Here is a 6,000-nt window from a genome sequence, read left to right on the forward strand (position 1 = left end):
TACTCTTGTCTGGAAAATGCCATGGACAGCAGAGCCTGGTAGGCTACAGTCCATGGGGTCACAAAAGAGTCGGACATGACTGAGTGAATTCACTTTCGGGGCATAACATTATGTTAAGCTTTTCTTTATTTGTGGTATATAATTAATGAGCTAAAAACTGAATGGTTATGCGTTTCAGTTTTTAGGCAAGAGCTTTATGACCACACGCAACATTGGAAATCTGAACTGACAGTCTTGTGCTCTGTGACTAATACATTCTGACCTAAGGCCAGTCGTGGAGCCTCTGAAGACCTCCATTCTACTACAAGCTGTTAACAGTTGTTACTGTCTTGTTCTGGTGACTGTGTCATCGTGGTCTCACTCGCTGGCGGCATATGCTGATGACACAAATGACATGGGTATGAGCCCATCCCTTCCAAAGTTTCAAGCAAAAGGGAGTAACGACGTCAAATCCTGTAGAAAGTTCAGGCAAAACAGATTTCTTTCTTCAAGTGTCCATTGGTTTTAATAGGGGTTGGTGACTTTTACAGCCACAATTTCAATGGTGTGATGGTGGTAAAGGTTAGATTGTGAAAAGACTTAAGACTAATTGGGTAGTCGAGACACGTTTTAAGAAATATGAGCTTCCCTCCCCGCCACAAAATGTTTGAAAGGAAAGAACAAAAATACTGCAGATACAAGAGGAATATGAATGGATTTCAGATAATATTTAGATAAATATTTTCAACCCTCCTGGAGCCAGTATCCCCCTTTTATAATAATATATTCTAGTCCTTATATCCTACTGAAATAAAATTCAGATAATTTTAAAAGCCAATTGAGTGCTCTACCTATGAGAAACAAGAGATTTATAATAAAACCTCTCTGAAGCACAACTAATCCAACTGATACATATGTAGACAATAGCTGCAAATAGATACCGGTGGGCTGTATTAGTGTCTTAAAGTCTTGAGTGTCTTAATACCTTCACTGGTGTGATTTTCTAAAACAGGCAAACAACTCTTAAGTCTGAATAAAGTAAAATACAGTCTTGCCCTGGTTTACATAGTAGTTGCGCTTCTGGGTATAGTCGGTGTATTTTAAAAGAGTGCAAAATCCCCCCATACTTTGAATACTTGGGTTTATAAGTAAAAAGGAGTTGGTTCCAGGCTTAAATAATTATCAGGTTTTTCACTTAACTGCCTGTTTGAACTTTGACCGGAACTCAACATAGTTTTTCCTTGTTCACTCTCATTTTTCTGTTTCTAGGCCTGGCAGTCTGAATGGCAGTAACAACTTTCAATCACCACAGACTTCCCAAAATTTTCTAAATTGACTTCCCTTTGGGAAGTACCCTCTCCCTTATCTTGGATTCCTAACTTTGGTTTAAAATCCTCAGCTAGTAGGCTCATTTGCTGTAAGTCAGGGCTAAAATTTACACACTGTGAAAGATTACTTTTTGAAGAGAAAGCAACATTTTTATTATGCCAGGTCAAAAATGTTGAAAATTTCAGAGCAGGTAGTTTCCTATTTCTCTTATTTTATTACTGCTGCTGTAACAAATCACCACAAATTTAGTGGCTTAAAACAATACAAACTTAGTATTCTAAGGTTCTAGAGATCAGAGGTACAGACAGCATGTCCCTGGACTAAGATCAAGGTGTTAGCAGGGCTGTGTTCCTTTCCGGAGCCTCGAGGAGAATCCGTTTCCCTGACTTCCTACTTCCTAGAAGCTGTTTGCATTCCTGGGCTCATGACCCTTTTCTTCATTTTTAAAGCTAACAGTGTAACATCTTCAATTTCTCAGACTCTTCTGCTTACATCCTCCACTCTTAAAGGACATTTGTGATTACACTAGGTCCATGTAGATATTCCAAACTGTCAAGATCTTTAATTATATCTGCAAAGTCTCTTTTGCCATTAAGGTAATATGCTCACAGGTTCTGGGAGTTAGGAAGTGGACATATTTGGGGGGTTCAGTTCAGTCACTCAGTCGTGTCTGACTCTTTGCGACCCCATCGACCACAGCATGCCAGGCCTCCCTGTCCATCACCAACTCCCGGAGTCCACCCAAACCCATGTCCATCAAGTCGGTGATGCCATCCAACCATTTCCCTCTCTGTTGTCCCCTTCTCCTCCTGCCCTCAATCTTTCCCAGCATCAGGGTCTTTTCAAATGAGTCAGCTCTTCGCATCAGGTGGCCAAAGTATTGGGAGTTTCAACTTCAACATCGGTCCTTCCAATGAACACCCAGGACTGATATCCTTTAGGATGGACTGGTTGGATCTCCTTGCAGTCCAAGGGACTCTCAAGAGTCTTCTCCAACACCACAGTCCAAAAGCATCAATTCTTTGGCGGGGGGCGAGGAAGGGTAGGGGGGGCATTATTCTATCTACCAGAAAAGGATAGAAGCAAGGAAGACAGAGTTGAAACTGGGATACTTCAAAATGTTTTTTTTCTTATAGTATTTCTTTCTTGCAGTTCAACCACCCTTATTTTTTGCCTTTAAAAGCCAAACTAAGAATTCTCTAGCTGCTTATGTTAGTATGGTTTCTATTTGTAACTTCCATTAAATTTAAAATAGCACCCTAAATATACAGTAGAGATTTGTAATGTAAATGTAAAGTGGGGAGATAGACGTTGTACAGAATACATTTACATATTAAAAACATTTATTTTTAAAAATATTTATTTGGTTGCACCAGGTCTTAAGTTGCTGTACATGGATTCTTAGTTGGGGCATATGGGATCTAGTTCCCTGAGCAGAGATCAAACCTAGGCCCCTGCATTGGGAATACATAGACTTAGCCACTGGACCACCAGGGAAGCTCCCTCAAAATAGAGTTCAAAACCTGATTTGGTTTTCATATTGAATACATAATATATGGTTTCATTATTCTGCCAAAGCTTGCTTATTTAGCATTATCAATACTGGAACAAGTTTTATATACCATATGTGTTCTATTTCTTTCTAGGATTTTCAGCAATTTTTAGAGTTTATCATCAACTAATTTTTTCTAATTAAAAAAGAAACCTGGAATTTATGATTAAAAACAAAGTCAAATCATACAAAAGTACATGTGGTAAAAAGTTAAAGCCTGTTCTGTTCCTGTTTCATTCCTCTCTGCAAAATAAAACACTGTTCAACAGTTTAGAGTGATTTCCATAGAGCTGCACAGATTGCCTTCTAGACTATTAGACACATCTTCACATATACACTCCCCTGAGTTTTTGTTTATGTAAATGACGTCATCCTAATTATACAGTTCTGCTGCTATTTCTGTGCACTATACCACACTGTCTCTACACCTACACTATACTTATAGTTGAATGCCCATAGATACTAAGGTAGTAGAGTGATTTAGAGTTTGGGCTCTAATTTAAATCTTGGTTCTGTCAAGGTATGCCCCTGGACAAATTAACCTTTTGGTACCCAATTTTCCTTATTTATAAAGTGGATGAAAATAACAGTAACTATCTCATAGGATTGTTACGATTATAGCACTTGTGGATGTTACCTAAGACTAATGCATGTGAAGCACCAAGGAGGGCCTAGTAGTGTAATAGCCATTTAATGGCACTGCCTTAATATTACACTATTTTTTACTGGCCATACTTTTTTTTTTTTACTGCTGACAAACCATTTAAACTAGTCTAAAAATGTGAATGCTTCCAAACTGGGGTTCTAATGGAATATACTACTATTAGCATTGAAGCCCATCTTTTTTGCTTGTATTGAATTATATTTCTAAAGCTAAATTTTTGTCAAAGGCTGTGCACACATTTATGGCTTTTGCTCTGTACTGCTTTCCAAAAGGATTACACCAGTTTTAATACATCAAAGAATTATTCAAACTTTGTTGGCAGGATTTAGAAAAATTTTGCTACCTCAGTAGTCATAAAATGGTATTTCAAATCTGGTTTAATTTGTACATTTTGCATCCTGGTAAGCATATTTACTTATGTACTTAATTTATATTTTTCCATTCATTTTGCAGTTATATTGCACATCTGAGTACATCACTATTCTAGGGGCTGGACAAGCTAACAATAGTTAGACAAAAATCTAATCATGGAAATGGTTGATACAGCTCTATTGAAACTACAGTGTATTAGGTACTATATTAAACCAGCATAAGCTTTTCACACTAACACTGGCAAATCTTTGGGGTACTTGGCCTTTCTAGGATAAGAAGCTGGTACAGTCATGTGAAAGATAAGCATGGTGTACCTTCTGCTTATTTATTTACTATTAGCAATAGTGAGGCGATTTATTTAAAGATTTGGAGTGAGAAAGTAAATCAGTACATAATTAAAACTCATTTTTATAGTTACAAATGAGTTTTTAAAACTAAGACAGTTTTCAAGGAAATTTCCAGCACTCGTCCCCAGCCTTCGCCCGTGTGGTATTTTCCCCTATACTTCCGTGGAAAGACTTGGGAAGCATTTACAGACTATTCAAAACGAACTCCTGGGGTGCTGAGGAGTACATGTGTGACAATGTTCCTTGTGTTTTCAGCTTTTGGTGATTACAAATAAAGCCACTGTAAACATCTGTTTTCCAAAGTGGCTGTTTCATTTGCGTTCCTATCAGCAATGTATGAAAGTTATATTTGCTCGGCCTCTTCATTTCCACCAACACTAGTACAGCATTCCCCCTCCCATTCTAACAGCTGTTCAATGGTACCTCCTGAGCTTTTACTTTGCATTTCTCTAATGATTAATGATGTGGAGCACCTCTCCATGCTACTTATTTGCCATTTGTATATCTTTTTTGGTGAAGTGTCTGCCCTAATTTCCCATTTTTTATTGCTTTTCTCATTATTGAGTTTTGAGAAGTAAATTTATTAAAGATATGTTTTGATTAAAAAAAAAAAAAAAACAAGTCACAGGTTATGGTATCTTTAAGTGAAGTGAAGTGAAGTCGCTCAGTCGTGTCCGACTCTTTGCGACCCCGTGGACTGTAGCCCGCCAGGCTCCTCTGTCCATGGGATTCTCCAGGCAAGAATATTGGAGTGGGTTACCATTTCGTTCTCCAGGGGATCTTCCCGACCCAGGGATCGAACCCGGGTCTCCCCACATTGGAGGCAGACTCTTTGAGTATGTGTACTCAAATACTGTGAACCACTTGAAGCCCCCATTTTGTTTTTTTGTAACTAATTTACATGAATCTGCAATGTTACCTTTCTGAGGAATTATATTTTTCTCTATCTCTAAAATGAAAAGAATTCGCTTTGCTGTCAAAATCTAAAATAACTCTCTTCAAGCTCTAAAATAGTATTCTGTATAAAACCGACTACAGCCTAAAATATAGCAGAAACTCTGTTTCTTGTTAGGATGTAAATAAGCGGAGTAATGCATGGCCCAGGAGTAAAGAAAACATTGTTTTCAAAAGACATTACTTTCTAAATTAGGTTTTCTTTTTTAAATGAACTAGCGACATACTAAGGAATGATTTGAAAGAAAGGCTGTTTTACCTTACCAGAATCCATACTTTGAGAAAAAGGAACTATAAAAAGCCAGGTGTTTTTAAGTTTTGAAAGTAGTGCATGCAAGCTCTTCTTAGTACACATTTGCACCTGCATCTCTGATTTGCAAAAACTGATGCGTAAATTTTCAAAATAGCAAAATATAAGTCTGTTACAATATTAACATGTGGTTTCGTGCTCTATGCAGTAGAGCATGTTACCTTGCAATTTGCATCCTTTACCATTTCTAATCGTTACTGTAGTTAATCTACTTTCATGCTGCTTGAACTGAGCATTTCGTGGGTATTAGACTTGAAACCTCTAGAGTAGTTGTAACTGCTAGAAGGTCCTGCAGTGCGGTTCCCCACTTCCTCCCGGCTCTCTTGCGAGAGAAGGTCACCTTCTACCGTTGACTACTCATTTATCTGGGCGAAATTCCCAGTCCGCTCCTGTCTTCCTGCATTCTCCTTCTGGACCAGGGCTCCTTCACCGAGCGCAGCAGTTATTTCCCGAAGAGTCGGAGAGGAGATTAAAGTACTTTGAAGGCCAGCCG

The sequence above is a fragment of the Bos grunniens genome, chromosome 14 (assembly GCF_055505025.1).
Source record: "Bos grunniens cultivar Pamir isolate PY7600 chromosome 14, Bosgru_T2T1.0, whole genome shotgun sequence".
NCBI classification, from domain to species: Eukaryota; Metazoa; Chordata; class Mammalia; order Artiodactyla; family Bovidae; genus Bos; species Bos grunniens.